The sequence below is a fragment of the Etheostoma cragini genome, chromosome 6, assembly GCF_013103735.1.
Source record: "Etheostoma cragini isolate CJK2018 chromosome 6, CSU_Ecrag_1.0, whole genome shotgun sequence".
Lineage (NCBI taxonomy): Eukaryota > Metazoa > Chordata > Actinopteri > Perciformes > Percidae > Etheostoma > Etheostoma cragini.
Window position 1 is genome coordinate 4976045 of NC_048412.1, and position 13421 is coordinate 4989465.

Sequence of the window (13421 nt, forward strand, 5' to 3'; positions counted from 1 at the left end):
CATAATTAAAGGAAAACTGAAATTAAATAAATCAAATTAGCTATTATATGTATAACAAAATAATGAATAGCTCCAACACCCGGCTAAACTAAAGCTGTCCCGTGGGTCAGAAGGGCACCTCTTTGAGACCCAGGCAGAGGCTGAGGACTTCCTTTGTGCTCAGACCCGGCTGACGGACTAACGAAGGAATATGATGTCTGGTACTCAGAACTACTAACACAGGATTTCTAGATAAGCAAAGTAATATTCTGTACAGACACAACACACCTTAGGTCATCCATAAGGTAACTGTTTTATTTTTGAAGTTACCTGGCAAATAAGGGAGTCTGTTTTTTTTGTTTTTGTTTATTTACTATAATACTTGCTTTACGTGATTAAGCTTCCAAGAAACTCATGGATGGATGTATAATTAATCTCTAAAGCTCTAAATTTGATGGTAACCTTTGGTGGAAAAGTTTAATATTTTACTGTGTCCAATTTGTACTGTTTTCTTTTTTTATGACATTGGACTGGTTACACAGAAAAATGTTCGCGGGGCTTTTGTAACAGTGTGATAGCCGGCTTTCTCAGTTCAGGTGCCCAAATAGTGGGTGTTTTGTTTTTTGGCTGCTGCCACCTTGTTAGGTTATGTTAGATGTGAGTTTGTTTATTTTTTTCTGCCGACATGGGGTTGAGTATTTGGATCTTCTCATTTCTGACTATAGTGTATATGCAGGAACATAAGACTTTGCCCAGCCTTGTTTGTATTAATGTCTATGCTACACATAGCTAGTTGGAATGTAAATAGATTAAATGGCCCCATTAAACGCTCAATGTGTCTTGATTGGCTTAACCTGTTGAAATTCACTGGAAAATATATGATTTTCTCGCCTAAATTTTTACCCCCTAAAACATGCTGCAGTTTCCACATGCTTTGGCCCTCTGTGATGACCCTGAGTTCATTGTGAAGCTAACACTCTCAACTTGTTGTTTCTAGTGGCATTGTGACACTAGGCCTTACTGACACAGAGCTACAGAGGTTAGAACACAGAATTTCTATTTCCGTCCAAGTAAATCATCTGAAAAATTAATAAAAATCACTACTGTAAGCATATTACAACTGCTATATACTAAAATAGTACCCTAGCAACATGTCTCAACTTTGAACAGAAAAAATCCAGAAGAAAATTGCTTATAGAATGGATTTTATATGAATGTTTTTCTACAGATATGTCTGTGCGTTTGTCTAAATTCTTATTTCTAAAAAAGCCCAAAAAGTGCAAAATACATAACTTCTGAAATACAAAAACACATCCACATCACTCACACACATGCCTGAAATAAGTAGATACATAGATAAAAGGAATAAGTAATCATAATTTGATGAAATGTTGAAATGCTATAAGAAGGCCATATTTTGGGCTTTCAGACAGTTGGAGTCAACTCAGGGATAGGTTTTTTTGGCCATGTCTGGTACCATTCAACTCGTCTGTTTACTGGCTACACAGGGATGCCAGTTTTATGACCTGGCCTTCTAATTGGTGCGTTCTACTGTCATTCTTTCCCACGTGGGCCCAATGGGGGCTGTGCGATATGATTGGCTTAGTTTGAGTGTATCTCTTGACAGAATCATGCTATTCGCTAGCAACCAGGTCCATTGGAACGTGCTGGCACCACAGATTACAATGACAGTGTCGATGTGCTTTCTAGCGCGCACAGGGAAAAAGTTACACGCGATCAAAACCGAGAAATGATGCATGATCCCAATTTCGAACCACCACATTGAACGCAAAACAGGTTAAAAGACACAATATAGATGTGGCCTTCATTCAAGAGTCACATTTTAAACACTTTAATAAACAACGCTTGTCCGTTATTACTATACTTCAGCTGCGTCTACTTTCCATTCTAACCGCTCAGGATAGGTCCAACAACTGCCCGTTCAAATGCTAACAAGTCTCTTTTGCTATGTGATTTATTTTCTTCCAAAAACATGGACTTCATGTTGCTCACGGAGACATGACAACGGGAACTGGAATACGTTCACCTGATTGAGCTCTGTCTTGTGCATTGTACTTTTATCAGCACACCAAGACTCGCGTGCCATGGTAGAGGTCTTGCTGTGGTTTTTAAAAAACATTTCATCTGTCATTCAATGAGCGCCGGCACATACTCTTCTTTTGAACTACAGATTACTAAAGTTGTTTGTTGAAATACATTTTATTGCATTTTAATTTACCGGCCACCTGGGCCGGTGGCCCCCTTTCTTACTGATTTTTCTGATTTCTTATCATCCATTACTAAGCTGGACAGAGTGATTATTGTTGGTGACTTTAATATTCATGTGGATGATGATACTTGCCAAAATGCTTCTGAATTTGTAAATATCTCTGAATCCTTTTTTTTTACTCAGCATGTCTCTGGTCCTGCGCACAGCAAAGGACATACGCTTGACCTTGTTTTTTCTCATGATATGAACATTAACAATGTCTGCATCGAAGATGTATTTGTTAGTGATCACAAATGCATCCTATTTGATCTTGCTCGTAATGAGGCTCCCCTGCCTGTTAAACGGGGCATCCTGTTCAAGTTTGAATAACCAGCTTACTGTTGAAAAATGTTCAGCCGCTTTTGACTTAAGTTCTGTTTTTATTTCGGATGACGTGGATGCTTGCGTTCAGGCTTTTAATGATCATCCTGCTGTTGGACAAAATTGCGCCCTTTAACATTAGAGAAATTACCTCTTTTAATTCATCCCCATGGATGAATGACGCCATTCGCAGCCTGAGGCGTGTCTGTCGGAGAACTGAGCGTTTATGGAAAGCGACTCAGCTCCAAGTCCATCGCCCGCATCTTAAAGAGCTCTTAGTAGACCTGAATGAAGCGATCAAGGATGCTAGAGCCTGTTATTTTACTAATCTGATATCTACCTGTAAAAACAATCCTAAAGCTCTGTTTCAAACTATTAATAACATTGTTTCCCCTACTAAATGTATTGTCCCTGTGTTCTCAAATGTTGACTGCAACTGCTTTATGTCTCATTTTGTGGACAAGGTCAGAACTGTCCGGGCAAACATTGTACCATCAGCAATCTTACATATAGCTACTCATCAGAGACCTTCAATATTGGACTACTTCTGCCCCATTTCCCATGATTGACATCATTAAGCTTGTGGGCTCAATGAAACCCTCCCAAAGCCCTGTTGATATTGTTCCTACATCTTTGCTTTTAAAGACCTTGCATCTTCTTGGCCCATGTTTGGTGTCAATTTTAAATTTATCTCTTCAGCTGGGTCAGGTCCCTGGCTGTTTTAAGCATGTTCTCGTTCAAACTATTAAAAAAAAAGAACAATTTAGATATAAATTTATTTAAAAACTACAGGCCTATCTTGAAATTGCCTTTTTATTACGAAAATTTTAGAAAAGGTGGTTGCAAACCAGCTAAATACTGTTTTGGTTGATCCTAATATCTTTGATAAGTGTCAGTCTGGCTTTCGTAAAAATCATTCTACTGAGACTACCCTTCTTAAAGTCTCCAATGACATTTTGATTGCAGCTGACGGGGGTAAATGTCCTGTCCTGGTCCTACCAGATCTCAGTGCAGCATTTGATACTGTTGACCACTGCACTCTGATTGATAGACTAAAAAGTTTTGTAGGCATCACTGGATTAGCCTGGATTGGTTTTCTTCCTATTTTTCAGACAGGACCTTTGCTGTGTCCATAGGAACATACAAGTTGGACTCTGCTCCTCTGTCTTGTGGTGTGCCCCAAAGTTCTGTGCTTGGCCCCCTGCTGTTTAGTCTGTACTTGCTTCCTCTTGGAAGGATTATTGGTAGTTTTGAGGAAATATCTTTTAGCCCTGATAGGCTAGACAAACTGTCCGTGTTGCACACTTGTTTAGCCTCCTTTAACAAATGGATGGCGGACAATATCCTGCAATTAAATTCAGAAAAAACTGAGGTGATGAGCTTTGCCCCAGACAGCATTAACCCTAAGATTAGGCAGGCAATTGGGGCTCTATCACTCTCTGACTGTAATGTTGTGCGAAATCTGGATGTCATTTTTGACAAATCTATGTGATTTAACAGTCATGTGAAATCTGTGGTTCGTTCCTATTTTTTCCATCTCAGGAACATCGCTAAGATCCGATCTGTGGTCTCTCATAAAGAGATGGAGATGCTTGTTCATGCTTTTATTTCTTCACGTTTGTATTATTGTAATGTACTGTACACTTGCTTAAACAAATCATTCATGGACAAATTGCAAGTTGTTCAGAATGCAGCAGCAAGACCTTTGTCTAAGACCAGCAGGAGATCACATATTACTCCGGTGCTTAAGGCTCTTCATTGGCTACCAATAGGTTTTAGAGTGCATTTTAAAATTTTAATCAGCACTTATAGAGCCTTGCATGGTCAAGCCCCTGCTTACATCCAGGATCTACTGCATGCATACGCTGCTGGTCGTTCTCTGAGGTCTTCAGATCATGACCTTTTAACTGTCCCCAGAACACGTTTTAAAACCAGAGGTGATCGAGCCTTTTCTGTGGCGGCTCCAAAAGTCTGGAATTCTCTTCCCTTAGCCTTAAGAGCCTTGGATCCTGTGGAATCTTTTAAAAAACACCTCAAGACACATCTTTTTAGACGATCTTTTAACTAGCAATATGGCTTAGTATTTTATGTGTTGCTGTTTTATAAAGCACTTTGCGACCCTTCTTGTCTGTGAAAGGTGCTATATAAATAAAATGTACTTACTTACTTACTAAAAGCCGCGGAGCCTTGGTGGTGTTAAGACGTAGCCTGTCTTTAAGAATAATTGGAAGCTATGGAAGTGATGATGGCATTAAAACCAATATATATGGGCAAAATGCATTTCTATGTATTTATGCCACAAATACTTTTAGCCCAGAGCTCTTTGGCACAATTAGCAAGACTTTATTGGAACTTTATGAATGCTGAACTGGATCCCTTACTCGATAGATCTAGTGCTCCATATCGACATTTTCCTTTTTCGACGATTGCTTTCCAAGGTTTAGTTGATGATTTCAATCTCACAGATTTATTTATTTATAGTTTTTATTCGCACAAACACAAAACCTATTCAAGAATAGATAATTTACTGGCTTCTGCATCGTTATACTCTAAAATTCATTCCGCAGGGATTCATCCTAACTCTCTATCTGACCATTGTGTTATCACATCACAGCTCTCACTTGCCAAAACTCCAACCAAGGCCACAAGGTGGCGCTTTAACACCACATTACTTAAAAACAACTACTATTGTGACCATTTTAGAAATATGTTTAAAACCTTTATCTCAGAGAACGTGGACTTGGTAGAGGACCCTCGTGTCTTGTGGGGCGCAATTAAAGGATTTGTGAGAAATACTACTATTTCCTTCGCTTCCTACCTTAATTGATCAAGGCTGAGCAAAATTAATTCACTTGAAAATGAATTGCAAATGCTAGAACAGGCTCAGCAACGGGATGACGGGTTAAACAACATTTTGAGATTACGAGCTGAATTTCAAATTCAGAGGGCTAGAAGGAATTGTTATTTTAATGGCTCAAGGCCAAGTCACCTGCTCTATCTTTCTCTGCAAAAAAGTGAAAAATATTCCAACATTACAGCTATCAGTTCAGATCAAAAATTGCTGACTACTCCCAAAGATATCAATGCTGTTTTCCAAAGATTTTATCTAGACCTATACAAATCTGAATTATTATTGGATAAAACTAAATGTGACACCTTTTTACAAGACTTAGAACTCCCTACCCTTACACAAGATGATGCACATCGTCTTGGGGAACAAATCACTCTGACTGAGTTGAGAGGTGCTACAGCAAGTATGTAAAGGCAAGTCTCCGGGATGGGATGAAATTCCCCCAGAGTTTTATCTCACCTTTTGGGAGAACTGGGGCAATACTTTTTAGCCATGGTTCATTAAGCTGTTGAAGGTGGTGCCTTTTTTGAATGCCGCCCTGATAGTTGTATTGCCCAAACCCAATAAGGACACCACTAAATGTGGGAACTATAGACCACTATCTATCCATAATGCCGACATAAAAGTTTTCGCCTGTGTACTGGCCTTGCGATTAGAACCTCATTTAACTACGTTAACTAAGAGTGACCAGACGGGCTTTGTGAAATCACGACTTGCTTCTGACAATGTAGGACGTCTGCTTCATGTCATCCATGCTGCCAAGGATATTCCTTCTCCTTGTGCAGTATTGAGCCTGAACGCAGAAAAAGCCTTTGATAGGCTAGAATGCGATTACCTGTGGATGGTTCTACAGCGCTTTAATTTGGCAGTGTCAGCCCTATTCACTTCTGCAATACTTTTTATTACATAGTAGTAGTCTGTTAGTTGTTATATTCTGCTTGTACCTAAAATGTTTCTCAGCAATGTATTCTCCTAATGCAGTCTTGATTGGTTTGTTTTCCTCTTCTAAGTTAGTCACTGGGTTTCTGGTATTGTACAGCTATGTGACCATCCACCTACAGTTTAGCACTCCTACATTCTGTATCCATAGACAACATAGATGAACATTTCGTTTCAGTGTCCCTGTTGAATCCATAATATGACATTGTACATATAAAAGTTTGAATTACATGAAAAATAATGTATATTCCTTACTTGTTCCTCAAGTTACTGCTGTCAGTAAACTGCTGCTAAAACAACCTTCTGATTTAGAGGTCTTCTAGAAGATGATTTGTCATTTGTTCGTCGTCATTTCTGCAAAAAATTTCAACCCGAGGCTGAATAGAAATGCTGAAATGAACCTGTCTTTACAGTTAGAGGGTCTTATGCAGTGGAAAGGGTTTATGTGGGAGAGACGGAACACTGTTGTTGTAGCCTTGGAAGGCTGTCTCGCCAAGGTTCTGACATGTTATTTTGTCCTTTTCTTAGTTTTTTGGCAGTATGTTCATTTAGCACAAGGCGCCTCCCCATCTCTCTCTCTTTCCTTTTTTCTCTCTGTCTGTCTAGACCAGTGGTTCTTAAAATTTTTAAACCCAAATAAAACCCTCTTTGTTCCATTTTTTTATATCTGGGAGGAAGAGTTTTAGTTGAAGCGATGGGGATTGGGGCTGAGCGATTAATTGAAATTGAAATCACAATTTAGAAGAATGCGATTAGAGTTTTGTGAAGCCCTTGATCAATCAAATGTGAATATTTAGTTGAATGTCTAGTTTGATATTTGATTAAACTTTTTTTTATTCCTCTTTTTTTTATGATTTGTACTTTTTTTTCACAAGATAAATGCTCGAACAAAACTGAGGCACAACAGAAATTTCGTTTTACAGGAAAAATTCTTATTGCTGCCAGTTCACATTAGTGTTCTCATCCTTGCATGAGAATATAGAGCAGTTTTGATGGGGTGCTTTCCATGCTTTAATGCTCCATGACATGTTTTATTTGTTACTCAGTGAATATTGACCCTGAGCTATACGCAATTCAAATCGTTATCGCAGTATCTGGCTGAATAAAAACGCAATTCCATCCACCCCCCAAATCTTTCAGCCCTATTGGGGATAGATAAAAGAAGGTGAACACATATAAACAGCAGCATGGGTTGTCTCACTTAGAGGTTAGGTAGGAGGCTCCTTCTTGGTGGAGGGGACAGGCAGTTTCTGCTCCTCGCTGGGTGGGGCCGTCAAAGCCTCGCCAACACTGGCTGCATCTGAACCTGAAATAATTAAATCAGATGACTAAGATTTTATTTTGATCCAGAAAATATTTGGACTTTTATTTGAATTATTTTTTCTGTAGCCATTTTCCACCGACTGCCTTTAGTTTAGTTAAATCGAACTAGAGTAGGTACTGGTGCAATTCGTTTGGGCAGACGAGAACGTGGCAATCAAATTCTGGTGCGCACCAAAAGAGGACCAAACAAGCATCCTAAGACCTGCTAGAAGAGGTATCCTTCAATCAAAACTCTGGAGCGGTTCGTTTGTGGTGAGATCTGTACTCACCACAACTAACCCCACCAACTACACTCTGAGCTAATGTCTCCTGTAGTCAGGTGTGTTTAGCAATCTGCTAACTCTAACTAACTGTGCTAACTGCTAATTTGCTAACTGCACTAACTGTAGCAGCATGCAGTGTTTCTACCACAGATACACATAATGTTTCTACACATAATGTTCACGAACAGTTACAAACAACACACTGGGGCATAGGAACGCATCCCAGGGCCACAAAAACACAGAGAAAAAAAGTGGGATGGAGGGAGACAAAACAACACGTGCAGAAACAGACACACACACAAACAGACAGACAGACAGACACAAGACAAGGGACCATTCAAACATGCAAACAAAAGAAAAGGCTACAGCATTGAGGCAATGCTGTGCCAAGTCTCCAAAGTCTTTCCCGACTCCAACCACACAAGCCGTAGAGAGTTCCATGTATGTAACATCCAAAAATGAAAGGATCCATGTATAGTAACAGATACGTCATGAGGTGGCTTCCACTGGGTTGCAAGCATTCTCTTAGCAGTTGTAAGACCAGCAAATACAGCACGTATTTGAGCTTTAGAAAGCTTAAAGGCTGACGGATCATTCAGAATCAAAGCATTGCCAGTAACTGGTGCAGTAAAATTAAAGGTCCCATGGCATGAAAATGTCACTTTAGGAGGTTCATTAACATTAATATGAGTTCCTCCAGCCTGCCTATGGTCCCCCAGTGGCTAGAAATGGCCATAGGTATAAACAGAATTTAACCCACCCATGAGAGAGAGACATCATTCATACATTTATATGAGAGAAGTAGCAGTTGGTCAAGACTACACCCCTAACCTATAGGTTGTTCCCCCCAATCTCTCTTGCTCAAAAGCTACAAACTCTGAAATGGCAGATCCTAAGGAAATCATTGTGGGGCTGGCTCTAGTAGCTGTAATTCTGCACCAAGGCGGAATTTTGGGAAAGAGATTTCAGATATGGTTTAGGGAACCACTAAGGGTCTTATTAGGGAATTGGGTCGCGGGGGCAGCAGCTCCAGTAGGGGAACCCAAACTTCCCTTTCCCGAGCCACATCAACCAGCTCCAATTGGGGGATCCCAAGGCGTTCCCAGGCCAGGTTAGAAATATAATCTCTCCACCTAGTCCTGGGTCTTCCCCGAGGCCTCCTCCCAGCTGGACGTGCCTGGAACACCTCCCTAGGCAGGCGCCCAGGAGGCATCCTTACCAGATGCTCGAACCACCTCAATTGGCTCCTTTCGACGCAAAAGAGCAGCGGCTCTACTCTGAGCTCCTCTCGGATGATGGGCTTTTCACCCTATCTCTAAGGGAGACACCAGCCACCCTCCTGAGGAAACCCATTTTGGCCGCTTGTACCCTTGATCTCGTTCTTTCGGTCACGACCCAGCCTTCATGACCATAGGTGAGGGTAGGAACGAAAATTGCCCGGTAGATCGAGAGCTTTGCCTTCTGGCTCAGCTCTCTTTTCGTCACTACAGTGCAATAAACAGAATGTAATACCGCACCAGCTGCTCCGATTCTCCGACCAATCTCACGCTCCATGGTTTCCTCACTCGCGAACAAGACCCCAAGGTACTTAAACTCCTTCACTTGGGGTAAGGACTCACTCCCTCCCTGAAGAAAGCACTCCATTGGTTTCCTGCTGAGAACCATGGCCTCCGATTTAGAGGTGCTGATCCTCATCCCAACCGCTTCACACTCAGCTGCAAGCCGATCCAGTGAGTTCCATCCATCGGTTTGGTCCTCCAAACACGGTTAGTGAAATTATGAACAAATGGTTCTATTTTGGTCTCATCTGACCACATGACTTTCTCCCATGACTCCTCTGGAGCATTTAGACGGTCATTGGCAAACTTAAGGAGGGCCTTGACATGTGCTGGCTTGAGCAGGGGAACCTTCCGTTTCATCCATGATTCCATACCATGAGGTCTTAGTGTATTACCAACAGTAACCTTAGAAAATGCTGGTCCCAGCTCTTTTCAGGTCATTGACCAGCTCCTCCCGTGTAGTTCTGGGCTGATTTCTCACCTTTCTTAGGATCATTGACACCCCACGAGGTGAGATCTTGCATGGAGCCCTAGTCCGAGGGAGATTGACAGTCATGTTTAGCTTCTTCCATTTTCTAATAATTACTCCAACAGTGGACCTTTTTTCCCCGTAGCCCTTTCCAGCCTTGTGGAGGTGTACAATTTTGTCTCTATTGTCTTTGGACAGCTCTTTGGTCTTGGCCATGTTAGTAGTTGGATTCTTACTGATTGTATGGGGTAAACAGGTGGTTTTATGTAGCTAACAACCTCAAACAGGTGCATCTAATTTAGGATAATAAATGGAGTGGAGGTGGACATTTTGAAGGCAGATTAACAGGCCTCTGTGGGTCAGAATTGCAGCTGATAGACAGGTGTTCAAATACTTATTTGCAGCTGTATCATACAAATGAATAGTTACAAAATCATACATTGTGATTTTTGGAATATTTTTTTTAGATTATCTCTGTCACAGTGGACATGCACCTACGATGACAATTTCAGACCCCTTTATGGTTTCTAAGTGGGAGAACTTGCAAAATAGCAGGGTGTTCAAATACTTATTTTCCTCACTGTAGATACTTTATTCATCACGAAGGATGTTTTAGGCATCCAATAGCAAGACAACCATAACACAACAAACACATATACACACATATATCACACATACATAAGTATAAAAATAAAAATGTAATTAAAAATGTAAATTAAAAATAACTCAGAAATGCAATGACCATGATAAGTTGAGATACTATTGTAGACTCTGTGTAATGATGATGAATGAATGATGAAGTGCAAAAGTGAACAGTGCAGGGATTGGACAGACAGTAGATCATGATAAAAATAGTGACTAGGACTATAAACTATAAACAATAATAACCTATAAACTGACTGACTGAATGAGAATAACAACACTGTGTAACAGGGAATATGTTCTAAGATGTAAGATGTAGATGGTATGACCATAGTCCAGGTTATGGTAATATAGCCAGTGAGTAAGTTATATATGTAATACTATTGCACTGCATTTTGGTGGCTCAGTGGTAGAGTGGTTGCCTGCCAATTGCAAGGTTGCTGGTTCTGTCCCTGGCCCTGCAGTCCCATGTTGAAGTGTCCTTAGCCAAGACACTGAACCCTGAGTTTTCCCTGATGGCATTGGAGTGTAAATGTTTGTGAGTATTTATCTGATGAGCAGTTGGCACTTTGTTTCTGTATGTGGTAAAAGTCCTTTGAGTGGTCGTTAAGACTACAACAGCGCTGTATAAGAACAAGCCATTTACATTGAATAAAGTGCAAAGACTGGTGTTTAAGGATAGGGTTCAGGAGGCAGGGCGGGGGTTACTGCGATTGGAATAAGGGATAAGAATCAACAGGAAGGCACTACTTACTTTTTAAAAAAAGAAACAGGATTGATGAGTAAAATGACATGCTGTTACACCATCCAGTACAGTAGGTGGCGGTATGCACCTAAAAGTTGTTTGCAATCCGCCTTAGAGAATAATAATAATAACCAGAAGCAGAAGAAGAAAAACCAAAACCAGAAGCAGCCCCCACCAAGCAGCAATATCCGAGAAAGCCACCAAAAGATGCTCGTCTTTCAGGTAAGATTTAGCTAATGATAATTAAGGGCTTAACGTTTTTCACACCGACAGCCTTTAGTTCGGTTGCATCGAAATAGAGTTTGTTCGCCCCGCTGGTGCGGTTCGTTTGGGCAGGTGAGAATAAAGCCACCGAACTCTAATGCGGACCAAAAGCGGAGCAAACAGGCGTACCTAGACCTGCTTGAAGAGGTGGTCTCGGTACGCTGTCACTCGAACTCTGGAGCGGTTCGTTTGTAGTAAGAACGTGATCCGTACTCGAACCGTACCAACTATACATACTCCACCAGTCTGAGCTAATGGCTCCTGTAGTCAGGTGTGTTTAGCAGTCTTTGGTGCAGCAGAGCAGCAAACTTTAGCAGCTTGTAGTGTTTCTATCACAGAAACTGCGGTCAAGCTCACCGTCCGTCACTCGTATCTACGTGGTCAAACCAGCTGCCCCTAAAACTGGAGACAGACGCCGGTGTCTTCGGGTTTTTCCACCTAGTGGTTTCCGAGCCTGTCCAGATGCCGTGTAAACCGACCAACGGCTACCCACGTAGACAGATTTGCTACATATTCATAAACATTCGACTGGCCTTTGTATATGGAGGACCAGGTCTACCATATTTAAGAATAAATACAGAAATAAATAAATGCTCAATAAATAAATAGGCATACAATTAATTGCCCCAAAAAATACAATGAACAAATAAATGTAGGTATAAATTAAATTATACAGTGAGACATAAATGTATATATCTCTTTTAATTAGCTTCTTTATATATTTACCTTGGTAATAATTACCTTATTTATTTATTGTCCGTTATAATCTTCAACTTTATTTAGTAATTACCTATTTTTTAAATGTATTCATTTCTGTGTGTGTTTAATTTTTTTGGTCTGTTTTATTCTTTCTTTGCATTTCTACCCTATTTATTTTCACCCCTGGTATTTATTTCTGCCTTTCACTTTTACATTTCTTCATGTATTTCTGCCTCATTAATGCAAATGAGGAGGGGCGGGTCTTAAGGGCTCAACCTCTGCCCATTGGTTGGTCATCATTTCACTGCACGGTCGAATTTACATGCCACCGGCCACACACACAACAAAGATGGCTACCCGCGATGAAGTTGTCAGTGACAGGAGGCATTTAGGAACTATTTTTGAAAACAATGCTAACGTTATAAGTATTGACTTTATCAATTTTCGTTTAGACGCTCTGACAGAACGTGTGTTTCAGTTAGCGGCACACATGGACACAGATGTCGACAATGTAGTTTTTCAGAATGTGGAGGAAGCGGCCTATCTTCTTAACTCGGTCGCTAACGTTAACCACACACTAGGGATAGCTGGTCGCCCTGCTTATATGCTGCCTGTGGACGCCGTGGAAGGACTTCTACATGCGGGTTTGCCTGTTGGTGCCATTGCAAGGCTTTTTGGAGTCAGCAAAACAACAGTCAGTGTACCATTACATGTGATGCCAATAGAACGAGTGTGTGTAACATTACCAATTCACAAGAATGACACGGGAGAAAGGCAAACCCTTGCTAGCTTTTGTTAATTTACAAAGTTATGGAACTAATCAAGAATGCATAGAAAGTAACGTGAACAATGTTTATTTTTAGGAAGCGTTGGCTGAGCTTGCCGTTATTACCTTCCTCCGTTACCTATAACCTGCCTACCTTAACACGTAGTATCTGCTGCGCGCGGCCGCACGTGAGTCAGAGTTGACAACAAACAGCGGCAGCTGCTCCGCCATTCATCATAAACTTGGGCTTTAAGACTTCATACAACAAGACCCAAATAAAGAAGCGCTGAACGCAAAATAGGTTAGTAACCTGTGGTGAGTAAACATGTTCA

The 13421-nt window shown here is 40.8% G+C and overlaps 1 protein-coding gene across 5 annotated transcripts in view; it reads left to right on the forward strand.

Annotated features, from left to right (window-relative positions):
* Positions 1-11483: 11483 nt before the first annotated feature.
* Positions 11484-13421, forward strand: part of LOC117946044 (palmitoyltransferase ZDHHC3-like) — a 59304-nt gene continuing 57366 nt past the window's right edge. For all 5 annotated transcript variants that reach the window (XM_034873861.1, XM_034873859.1, XM_034873857.1 and 2 more), the window contains exon 1: positions 11484-11582. The gene's annotated coding sequence lies outside the window, so the exon portion shown is untranslated. The remainder of the gene's footprint in view (positions 11583-13421) is intronic.